The following is a 12,789-nucleotide window of genomic DNA, read 5'->3' as shown; positions in this document are numbered from 1 at the left end:
CTCAGCCTGCGCCGGCGTCGCGGTCGACGTCGACTGCAGCAGCAACGCCGCTCATTTGTGCGCTTAATGACGTCATTATTTTTATTTTAACAGCGCCAAGCAAATTGCATATATACCGTTGCTGCTCCTGCGCAGTCGGCGCTCTGCCGGCGTCGCTGCACCGCCAGTGGGGCTAGGTGGGGTGGGCGAGAGAGCGACAGAGAGAGCCAGAGCGAGAGAGAACGAGAGGCAGTGAGCGAGAGAGACCCCTGTCGCGCTCTCGCTCGCACCCGCTGAGCTGGGCCTGCGGCTTCGGGTTCCTCGCCTTCGTTTTGTTTGCTCGTGTTTGCCGATGTTGTTGCTGTTGCTGTTGTTGCTGCTGCTCCTTTCTGTTGCTACTTATGCTGATGATTGCGATTGCTGGGGGTCCAAAGCGCCGCTCGTGCGCCACACGTTCATTCAGTCGACGGACGACGCTGCGCCTGAACGTACGACGGCTGATCTGAACCGGAATCGCATCGAACGGCCACATATATCTTGGACGCCCCTCGACTCGTGCAACAAACAAACAACCAAAGTGCAACATACAATACCCAAGCAAATAAACTTCGGCGTGTGCCCACGATTCATCATTAACAGCTGCCACTGCAACTTTTGAGCCCCATGTGTTTTGTACAGCCGTAGTTCCGCGATTTTAAAATCCCTTTCGAAACTGCTCAGCTCCGAGATTTTGGCGCGTTGCGATCGTCTCATCTGAAGTGCGTGGGTGATAACCATCTGTCAGATACTCGCTGTTGCTCATAGGTACTCATGAATACTTTGAATACAGTGCTCATTTGTGATAAGAGTTAAGAAATTACACGTCAAGTCAAGTCCAACCGACCACTAAAAGGTGCATGAAAAACAGGATTCGAGAAAAGCTAGTGGAACATAAAAAGTCCTTCGTCGATTTTGGCAACCGATTGCGAATCTCTAAATAACGGTAAATATCACTAAGTATTTGATGTAGGCTCTTGTCATTATAGTGTATTATTTAATGCATATTCCAATTTTAAATGGAACGTTCTTAGAATGATATGCATCATGTATATTTTAGATAATTAGATCTGATTTATATTTACATTTAGGCTATACAAGTAGGCTATTTGCCTATTATAGCAGACAAAAACCATAAAAATAGTGAAAAAATCGAATAATTTACGTCTTACCAGAAATCTTAAGAAATCTACAAAGCTGAACATTTTTGCAAACTACTCAACTCCAACATTTTAAATAAATTAATGGAGCTTCATAAAAATAAAACATTTAAGTGAAGTGCTCATCATCATTACCAAGTATCAAACCTTTTTAGCCTCTCACGCACTTCACTTACTCGAATACTATTCCAAAAAGCCAAATGCAGTTTTTATGTAAATCTCAACCCTGACATGGTAGTATGCAAAAACCAATAAATTGATGCGATTTCGCTGCAGGCGGTTAATAACTTTAATTAACGTTAATTTTATCAACATCAGCATTATCGCTGGACCGGCATGAGCATGGGCATGTGCATGAGCAAACTTAGCGAGGGTCTCAAAAATAGTTGCGACTGTCTAATAATAAAACCAAATATAATAAATAGCCATAAACAAACTAATAATACGGCTCGACGGCAGTGGACAGTGGCAATTTGCAACAATGAGGCTCATCAAACGATCGCCAAAACGAAATCAGAATGAAACTCTACACATAAATAGTTTAGTGTGCTGGCGAGCCTTGCGACTGCTGCCACCCCACGAAAAATTACTAAAACGTATTACAATTGACTCGCCGGTGGCTCAGTGTCATTTTTGCAAAAATAATCTAAACGTATCTATGAGATACAATAAACAGCAGCAGCGGCGCACAATTCGCACTAACAACAGCGCCAGCGGGCGTAACAACAATTGTAATAATCAGTTCCATTTCAAAGCCGCACCAACCTGCGCTACATTTTTCCCACTACTCAAGCGCTACTTGGAGTCCCCTTCCCCACTCTGGATCCCTGCTGCCCACCGATTGCACCGATCCCAGCAATCCCAGCAATCCGCTGATCCCACCACCCTTCATCTGCATCCGAGTAGAAATCGTATCTATGCAGTGCATTGTTAGCGCGGCCCGCTCATTTAATTAAATATAATTAGCTGCATTAATTGCAAATTAATACAGAATTTAGCCTCTTTGTTGCCTGTTCCATTGTCGTTGCCAAGCAGAGTTTGCTTTGCCATTGCCCTGCTCCCAGCTACACGTTCTAACCGCCTCGTTATCGCCGGCAATTATTTAGCGAGAATTAACTGGGCTCGCAGTTGCAGTGGCCACACAGATGCAATGGCCAAACTCTGGAATGACATTCAGCGGGTGCATACTGCGGCCTAATGAGGAGCATTTAACTTTAAGGTTTCCACGTACTTGAGGGGCTTTCGTTGCACAAATTACAATCGCTTAAATCGGATCGGACCAAAAGTCAATATCATAAATTTCCATTGATTATTTGATAAACATTATAAAATTGTACGCTTAAAATGGGTTTGTTAGCTGCATAAAAAATATAAAAAGATATAGTTTACTGATTAAAATTCGAATGAAATGATCAATTATTATGAAATTTTGACTTGTTCTATATGCGAGTACATTTCAGTTTCCTAATTACAAAAGGCTTGATCGAAAGCAAAATCCAAAGTGTGTAGAAATCGTGATATCTAAGAGTTGAATCCAAAGTGTTTAGAAAAAGCCGTCGGCATTTTATAATCTGCGATCCAACAGCTGCCTTTGATTCCACTCTAAGTGTAAATCCAGTACTACTTATGTTTTTACGATAAGTGTTACTCAATATTTTCCATTACAATTTCGGCTTGCTTTGGTTGCAAAAATAAATTATCTCATTAAATTGACTGGAGGATTTTTACTATTTGGAGTGGCATCCTCGGCAAATCAGAAAAACCCATTAGTTGCGCGAGTCTTTGGGCAAAAGCATTGCGACAGCTTTTAATGCACAAATAGCTGTGAAAAAGAAAATCAACGACGACGGAAAATGATTAGATATTAAAATTAAAATTAAATGTTGTTGCTGCAGTGGATGTTTCTTTTTTATGACAAACGGATGACGAACGCATAAAAATGCAGCGGCACCAGAAGCGGAAAAACAACAAACCGACTGCGGACAAATCAACAAGGAGGCGACCATCACACACCACACGCCACACACACTCATTAAAAATAACCAAAAGCCAGCGGAGAATTGCAATTTCCTCCTGAGCCCCGCAAACAAAAAAGAAAAGATACGAGTATGTATATCCAACGATCACGTCACGTTGACACTTTACGTAGGCAAATCGTAAAAATGAAAGAAAGAAAAATCCGCAAAGCAAAACGCTTAATTATGAGCCGTGCATTTTGGACAGCTGGCTCGGCCACGCCCCCGGTGGGCGGCCTTTTAATTAAGCATAATTAAAGTAATAATTATGCGCCGCAAAGGCATTGAAGTCGGGCAAATGAGGCGAACTCGGGGCGGGCCAGGCATCTTGAAAGGATTTCTCTTCTGTTTTTGATGTGTGGCCAATTTGCAAACTTGCGCACACATAAAATGAGATTTTATTGCCTTAAAACAGGCAGGGTGGCGAAAGTGCAGGAAGTGTGTTTTTCCGACTGCCGTTGCAATCGAAAATGCATTGCCTAGCCGACCGACCGTAAGACGAATCAAAGGGAAATCCATGCGATTTTCTACACGAGTATCAGATGACCACTTATGTGCAAGTAATGTAGAAACAAACCTTTTACTGATAATTGAAAAAATGCTTAAAACATTATAGGCTTTGTATTTGTATATAATGCATGAATAGTTTTGAAAGTTATCACAAGAGATATTCAGTTTTGTGTACATTAGAGTCTTTATTTAGATAAATCTTGCAATCAAAGCCAAGCTTCTTCAATTTAGTCAGTATTTAATTATCAAAAGAATTATCATGAATTTCTTGAAATGTAGCTTCTATCTAATATATGGCACAAAGATCGCATCCCCGAGTGGTGCGTACTCACATATACTATCCCCAATTATTTCACTAAGCATGCTTTGCTGAGCGATTCCATTTGGAGAAGATCTTGCCGAGCCACCAAAATAAGATGTTGCATGCCGCACATGCCACAAAGCCTACACAAAAGCGAAAGACACGCACACACGCCGCTCGTTTAATAATGAACAATAATGAAGAGTAATAATAATCATCAGCAAAACGTGCAGGAGAGTGTCCAAGTGGCACATATACTTGTAGACCCTCGTACATGGAGGCTACGAAATTTTATCAACGAACGCGCATCATTTCAATTAAGAAAATGTCACAAGTGTCCAAGCAGCAACTGCGGCAGCAGCCTAAAACACGCCAAATGCGGAAAGTCGGGGATCTCCGCACTTTCATTTCGCCATTTCGGAGTCCCCCGCCCGAGAAATCCTCTATGTAGTCGAGTGGCCCCTCTTAATGGCTTATTTTTTGGAGCATTTCTTGTAATTAATGCGAATTGTCACACGCTAGAACTGAAATAATGTCAACTGCCTTCGATTCGCCTTCTAATTCATTACATTTATCGTTTGTCGTTTGTTGCCCGTTTCCTATTCTTAATTAGCAATTAAACAATTTATGCTTTTGCGTGAACAATGAGAAGCTAAGTGAAACAGGCCGAATTTTCGTAGTCGAAAAACATGAAACTATAATTAATACCATTCCATAAAGTATTTTGCTCAATTAGCCATTAAAAACACTACTTTACCGCGTTGCCATTGCGTGTATCGCAATATGGAAATGGAGTGCCGAGGAACTAAAGTCGGAAACTCGGGGTTGTTCTGCGGATTCAATCATGCTTGATGGATGGATTGTCAAAGATGCCAGATAAACGATTGCTGTAATGCGAGTCTGTCGTGTTTGGGTAATTATGCCGATAGACACATTTGCTTTTGAAGCATAATTGATTCTGAGGGTTAATTTCAAATTTTATTTAAATTCAAACGTTTTCTTGCTGATCAATTCGATTGGCATTTTCTATTATTTTACTTTGAGAATCTGAGATACTTTGAAATCTTTTTAAATGGGTTTTCCAACATTTTTTGCAAGGAAGGAAGATTTCCCACCAAATAGGATAGCATGATAAAGTCAGGGACTCATTCCACTTTGCAGATCAGGAATTTCGGTCTAGGTTTCAGCTAATTTAAAGTTTCGTCTCAGTGTTTTTCGTTAACTTATTGTTAATTAAATGCAATTAAAAACATTCTCTCCAACTATCCGTCCGCACGGCCCTCTGGGCATTTGAGCAGTCAGATGGTACTTAATGAGACGCGACACAGTTGCACAGATGTTCCACAAAACGAGATAATTGCGCAATTAGCTTGAGTGCGGGGAGTGGGGAGTGCGGGGGGGCAGGGTGACGAGCGAAGGGGCATGCCACATGTTGCACGGAGCCGCTGTAAATTTGTTGTATTAAGTGTAGAAAATCTCGAGCACTTAATTCACGCTTTGTTGAAGGTGTTGAAAGGCGGTCGACTGAATCCTGGATCCCGCAGCCAGAAACCAGAATCCAGAATCCAGAATCCAGAACCCGAAGGGGCCACCCAAGAACCTGGGGGTACTTACCAGCTAAGTTAAACCAAATGCGAAACCGCAAAAAAGGAACTCCATACGAACCCACGTAATGTGTGTGCGGGTCCCTTTTGTGCGCCGCTGCCATTTGTATTTTTTTGCTCATTTGACTTTGGCCGGGCTAAACACGCTGCTTATCCTTCGGCCAGGACCCGGACGAAAAGAAAAATGTTAATTACCCTTTGTGTTTGAACAGACCCCGCTCACACACACTGCATCCTTGTCCGAGGGTCACCGCCGACCTTTGTGTTATTTGAGGCAATTAAAATTATTATTTTAATGTCAACACTTTTTTCCAGCGCCCTTGGTTTTTGGCCAGGATAATGCATGTAAAACGACTAACGCCCCTCAGAAAATCCGTTAAATGTTTCCCAAGATTCACCGGAGTTTGGGTTACGTCTCCATTTGCCGTCGGCACTTGGCTGCGACTTTCGAAACTTTGCTCTGCTTTTCGTTCTGTTAGGTTGTACTACCACTCTTTTTTGTTCTCTGAAATTCGGGCTTGGTCTGGTCTGGGCTGCCTGGGCTGCCTGGTCCGCTTCATGGGGTGGATTTTACGCCCCAGCCCTGGCTTACCAGGCGTTGAGGAATTCCGTATAAGTGTTTTTACGGTATTTGTTGGCTCAAGCATTTTACGGGGGGTTAGGTCAGTGCCCGCACCAGTTCTCCCCTTGGCCACGACCACTGCTCCACCCCAATCCCATCTCAGCACTGCCCTCCCGTTTAGCCTCGTTTTGAGAAATGTTTTCGGTTACCTTCAGGCTTGTGGCTTTGCTCTTTGGGGGTTTTGGGGTTTTTTTTTGGGGGTTTTGCGCCCGGGTGGCATTCGAGATTAGCAGGTGTTATATTTTTATGGCTAAAGTGGCTAAGCAGTCTGCGAAGAGCAGATGGCAAGGAATCATGTTCTGGCGTTGGTGTTGGCAGCAGGAGTGTGATAAGGCCCAGGGCGAAAGGATTTGCTTGCCACAGACGGTTGATTTAGTTGCTAATGAGATGTTTGATTGGTATGTAAAGGGAGCATTTTGTTGCTACGGATATGCTTTCGCATTGCCATAAATATTATAGTAATGGTGGGTAATCATGGGGCAACTCACTAATTTGTAAAGATACTGTAAGCAAAACTAAGCATAACATTGCTTTGGGTTTATATATTATATATATGAGTTAGATTCTGAATAACTATAAAATAGAAGCCAAATTAAAGTATGCGAAAGGATTGGAAATAGGTACCTAGTGCAGCTTTTCTCTTCCCCCAGCTATAACGTTATCATGTCCTATTTTTCTCCATATCGGTGCCGAAACACCCACCACTCCGCTCAAAGCAACCACAAGCAGTTAGCTCGGTTAGCCAGAGCAGCTGTTTTGGGGTCGTGCCCCCGTGCGACCCCCCCTCTCCGCCTGTGGTGACCCCGGCCCGATTAACTACGTAAACAGCAGCAGTAGCAGCAGCAGTAGCCGCCTTAATTGTTTCGCACTTAATCAAAACGAGCAGCGGACTGGCCCAAACCGAGACTATCAAAGGCAGCTCCCCGGTCGTCGTTTGGGCCAAAGGCAGCACAAAAGCCAAGCCAGCTACCGAGCTGAAAGGCAAAAAATTGAAAACTAAAGAGCAACTTGGGGCGCACGCCAGTCTCCAGTCTCCAGTCACCAGTCCTGAAAAAGGGACGGACGGACGTGGGACAACCTACAACCTACAACCTACAAACGACAACCGACAACCGACAACGACGACATCAACACCCGGGCGCTGTGAAAAGAAAAACGTTTTATGAGCTCATTCACAAAAAGGGCCAAAACACACACAAGCACACCCATACAGTCGCACATAGAAAAAGGAAGTTTTCTGAGGATGGCGACAGAAACAACCTGTTGAGTCCCTTCATCCGTCCAGTTCCTCCCCCGTTTCCCCATCCCCACTTCCCATCAATGGCACAAGTGTGCCACAGCCTTTCTTTTTTCTTCTGCCAGGTCGTGTGCCAAAATTATATGTTAAACATCGGCGTGAGGAGTGCTGTTTCTTCAACTCGGTCGTGTTTTATTTTCCAAAAAGATTTGCCAAAGTTGAAAAAGGTTGCCAAAAAAATTAGGTTTTCCTTTTTTGTAACGCTGTTTGTATTTCCTTTTGACTTCTGCTGTGTGTCTGCCAAGTGTCTGTAATTTTTCTTTTAGTGGTTGTATCAAATAGAGGTTGTTAACTTTAAGTATAGGGATGAGTGAGGGAGGGGAGACGAGATTGTGGGTGGTTGTTTACAGAAAAATGTGTGTTTAATGGGAGTATCTTGAGTGTTTGATAAGTGCATTTGGCGGCTTTTTTTTAAGTTTTAAGTTGGAAAGGAATTTTTATTTGAAACTAGGTTTGTTTCATTACTTATCACTACGAATTAAAAAGGTTTCAACAAAAATAGATTATTAAATTTATTTAGTATCTACAACTTTTCCATTTTTTGCGCTTGAGCAACTTATAACTTTGAACTCTTATAACCTAATAGAAAATAATCAAACAACACAGACAACATGCACCACCTTTCATTCAATTCCTTCTACGTCATTTTTTGATTTAACAATATCGCTATGAATACACATAAGTATCTTTAGTTCAGTAACGACTTATTACCCTACCAAACGAGCTACTGTATCTTAGTTCTAAAAGAAGCCGCCTGTTCGTGGCACTTTATCGCCGCATCATTCCACTCCCCTGTGCAATCAGTTGCTCAAATCTGTTTGACTTCATCTGCCCGATTTTCCCCCACCTCCGCCTCCGCCTCCACCTCCACCTCCACCTTCAACAAGAACAACAACAGCCACGCCAGCATAAGCACAACCTCTTGTGGGCGGGGGTTTCTGGGGGCTTTTCCCGGCGAGCTTTTTCCGGCGCGCACGCTCCACCGTTGGCCATGTGGCGATGTTTTCCGAGTGCTGAGCGCCTGCTGCTCTTAGCCAAAGTGGAGGCGCCGGCCGATTGTGTCGCTTTGGCTGTTTGGCTGTTTGGCTGTGTTTGCGGTTGTCGCAGCTGCCGCCTGTTGCGCCGCCTGTTTGGGCCAAGTTTGTTTTCTCTGCCATGGCCGAGACGCTAAGCAGTGGCTCTTACAACTTCATAAGTTGGCAGCAATGTCACGGCGCCTGTGGCCGCTTTTTTCGCGCATCGCTCGCCAGATATACATGTATCTATATGTTTGTATATTCGAGTGACGTCGGCCTTTGTCTGCTGGGCTTCTGTTATGCCGCTGACTTGATTTTCTCTCTCTCCGCAGGTGTGTGTGTGTGTGTGTTTTCCGAACAGGGTTTGTTTATTCGACTGGGAAGACGTGCCCCCGTTCTGCCCCCTTACTTCTGGCAAAAAACAGCGAGGGGCGATGGGAACAGGAATAAGTTATCTAAATGAGCCTCGGCTTTATTGCTGGCAATTATAGATCTGGCCAACGCTGCGTATGTGTAATTGCCCTGTGATTGCAGCCAATCCGAAGCGTTTCGACCGACTTTTCATTACCGGCATCAACACTTGCATATGTAATTTAGCATAATTTCAAATTCACGACCCAGTCAGTCCATAAAGCAGCGGCGAACTGGAGCTGGTATAATTAATAAACGGTAACAGCCGCAGAAATCTAACAATACCACTGCGACTATGGCAACTTTGGCATGTAAAAAGCGTCAAACAAAGCTGATTTCTATTGGCAAAGGAATGCCAAATGCGATACTCGCCCCTCCCCCCACCTCTCTTTCTCTCTCTCCATCTCTCTCGCTGGCTCTGCCGTCTCTTTCTGTTGGGGTCTACTCGAATATCCATGTCTTGACTGCAATTTATGAGCCTAAATGAGCGCAAATTTCAGTGTATACAGGCGCACTTTGCATGTGTGCTGTGTGCCAGCGATTTTGGCGCTCAATTGGCAATAATTTCTGATCAATTTTCCATTGACTGGAAAAAAAAGAGCAACAGAGACAGATACAAAGACGGACGGAGACAGACAGCTTTGCGAAGGGGACATGTGTCAGATAGGAATTCTCGGAATTGGCCCTATAGATAGGGATACATGTATTTAGGTATTGCTTTTTGGCTAGATACCATATTATATTTATATTGTCAGATATATGTAGTTATTCAACAATATTTAGTGTAATATCACAGCACATGTCTTTTATATTTTGGTCTCGCATTGAATTCAACTAGTTATCTATGGTAATTTATTACCCCCGCTAGTTGGCAAGTGCATTTCTCTTGGCAGGGATTAATCAAAGAGTCTATAAATTTGGAGAACAAAATAAACAAAGTGGCGCCGCGTCCCTCCAGCCACTTCACTTAATTACCCCTTTGGCCAGCCAACCGCTGGGTTCGAATTTTACTTACAATAATTAAATCTGTCAAACTCAAAAATGTCTTTCCACAACCGCCGCTAGTTGCAACAGTATTGAAACATTCCGACAAAGACCGTCAAGCGGAGTTTTTCATGTTGCGAGCTATTGAGTTTTCTGTGATTTCTGAGTCGACACTGCATGGAATGTTGTTGCTGTTAATTGGCTAAATTATTTTTACTGATTATTAATAAATATGTATTGTGTTGCCGCAGTTGATTAATTGGCATTATGGCCAGGCAGGGGCATACTTGAGGAGCAAAGTGAGTCTTGATTGCGTCACTTATGACGCCTCATTTAATTGAAGATACTGGAGGAGATCTAGAGGCATACTTGCTGTTGGCTGGTTCAACTTCCAAGAAATCACCACCAGCAGCAAAACAATAGTGGAACGTTGAACAAAAATTAACACATTTAAATTACTTTCATTAAAGATTGATTAATATGGCCCTGATTGGTTATTTTTTTTCATTTTCTTCCCCTATACGGCTCATTGTCGTCATAGTTCCCCTGCCTGCCTCAATTATTGTCACATAAATTGAACATTTACTGGCCGTTTTTCACTGATTTCTGATTTCTGATTTTATTAATTTACGTATTCGTTCCGCTTTTGTTTCCATATTGATTTCCAATCATAGAATGCCTCACTACAATTCGTTTTCAATGAGCCGTAATTTAGACTCATTTAAATAAATATACTTTTGTTGATTGGTCTTTTGCGATATTACTATATCGTCGACGGCAATTGCGAAAACGAGTTCAATGCAAAGATATTTAACCTTTTAATAAGCTGGACGGCGGGCAGAGCTTGATGTTAGATAATCGAGTTTGTCAAATATAATTATCAAACGCCGGTACAGTTGGCACACATTAACTATAACGTACTCCGAATGCTAATTGATTACTTACAAATTTAATTTCAAATAGGTTAGTAATCCCTTTATCGCTTTATAGTAAAAAAAACTATAATTTATTGACTGAGACTGTGAAAACAAATGCAATGCTTAAACGAGTGATCTATTTGCTATCCACCATTGCGGTGCTTTAAGTACAGTTGGCCAGGACCGTTTTAGTTGGCCTCATGCATTTATGCATCAGTCAGGGCCGTCACGCACTTAATGAGCCCCGAGATTGAGTCGCCGACTGACGGCAACAAATTGACGCGTTTAATAATATTTTACAATGTGTGTTTTCAGGCGCTAATTTCTTGCAGGCGTTGTTGTGCGCACTTTCAAAAAGTTGCGTGGTGCGCCCCTTGGGGGCCTCATTTGAGGCCCGACGGCGTTGCCATATCGCCGCAGTGTTGCAGTTGCAGTTGCAATTTCCATTGCTGTTGCCGTTGTCGGTGTCGTGTTGCCGTCGTCGCCGCCGCGTAATTTACATTAATTGGCACACGGCGTCGCACATATAAATTTTTGCGCGCCTAAACTTTAATTTCATGCGTGCCATTTGATTTTGTTGCCACTCTGGGCACAAATTACAGCCAAGAGTGACGGGACGGGATCCCGATCGTGCCCGTATTTCTTGCGTCTGCTAAGCGGCAAGTGCTGGGCGTTGTTTCACAGTGGGTTTCTGCCGAATGCCGCGAGGCCCATTTGCTCATGGAGTGGAGCACTTTAAGTCTGGGCATATTTGCGGGCATCTAGTTATGGGCCTTTGCATAATGGAAAGGTGTCTGCGAATGCGAGGCAATCGCCTGATGTGATGTGGTTCACCTAAACTAACGCCGCAAAATCAAAGGTTGTGTGGTAAGAACCATAAAAACGCATGCATACAGTAATTACATTTGTCAGCCATATTTTGCATTGATCGGATGATCCATTCTTAATATATACATATATGTATATTTAATATATTAACTATGATGTTGAGCTATGACAGCTAGGGCATATGATTTCTTCGTTTATAACGCAAAAGAACCGTCTTACATCATCTGGCCGTAGATTATATTGAACAAGACTACACAAATCGTATTTTTTTGCTTTGTTTGGCAGTTCTGTAGACTCAACTTTTTGCCAGTTTCCATGTGAAAATTAAAATTCGCTATAAAAGTCAATTATTGTTGCGTATAAACTTTTCTTCTTGCATCCCGCTGGCTTCTTGTTCCTCCTCCATTAATTAACATACTTTCACAGAATTTCTTTCTAGCAACAATTTTTCGTTGACGTCAATTTCGCTCGTTAGTTATTATTGTTGTGCTCATTTCGCCATATCATCAGGTCAAATCTCAATTAGCAAATATAACGATTGTTGCTTTCTTCTCCCCCACTCCCTTTTTCACTTAACCAACAATTAACAAATATTAATGGAAATTTATTTCAATTGAAATCAAAAATTTCACTTCCAAACGGCCATGACTGCGTTTTCCACCCGTTAGTTTTGCATGCAAGTTTGCAGAGCAAAACTAATAAGTACAGTCCTTATCTTAGTTGAACTCGGCCATTATCCAGCCATTGGCTCCGCAAATGACTTTCCCCTTAACTCAAGTTAATTAAAAATCCCCGCCCACGCCCACGCCCACACCCACACACTTGAATCAGCTTATAATCAGCTTATATTCTGGCGAATTTATAACCCCGCTTGATTATGAGCGGTTAGCTGTCATAAACAAATGACATGCCATACCATACAAGCGCCATCTAGCGAGCGGTGCGTGCAGCTACGTGGCCGGCATATCAAGTTGAATGTTTTCGCAATGAGCAAACTGCAACTTGCAGTAATTATGACCAAGTTATATGGTTGTTTGGACAGGGGGGATTGGTGAAGTGGTGGCTCCTAATGGCATGGCCCATTGTTCGCTGGCGGGGCTGTAAGTAGC

At 42.8% G+C, this 12,789-nt stretch overlaps 1 protein-coding gene across 2 annotated transcripts in view; it reads left to right on the top strand.

Annotated features, from left to right (window-relative positions):
* Positions 1–400: 400 nt before the first annotated feature.
* LOC6542090 (alpha-protein kinase 1) overlaps positions 401–12,789 on the top strand; it is a 67,411-nt gene continuing 55,022 nt past the window's right edge. For both annotated transcript variants that reach the window (XM_001970435.3, XM_026978254.1), the window contains exon 1: positions 401–961. The gene's annotated coding sequence lies outside the window, so the exon portion shown is untranslated. The remainder of the gene's footprint in view (positions 962–12,789) is intronic.

The sequence above is a fragment of the Drosophila erecta genome, unplaced genomic scaffold, assembly GCF_003286155.1.
Source record: "Drosophila erecta strain 14021-0224.00,06,07 unplaced genomic scaffold, DereRS2 tig00000055-arrow-pilon, whole genome shotgun sequence".
NCBI classification, from domain to species: Eukaryota; Metazoa; Arthropoda; class Insecta; order Diptera; family Drosophilidae; genus Drosophila; species Drosophila erecta.
This window is presented reverse-complemented; position numbering and strand designations above follow the sequence as displayed.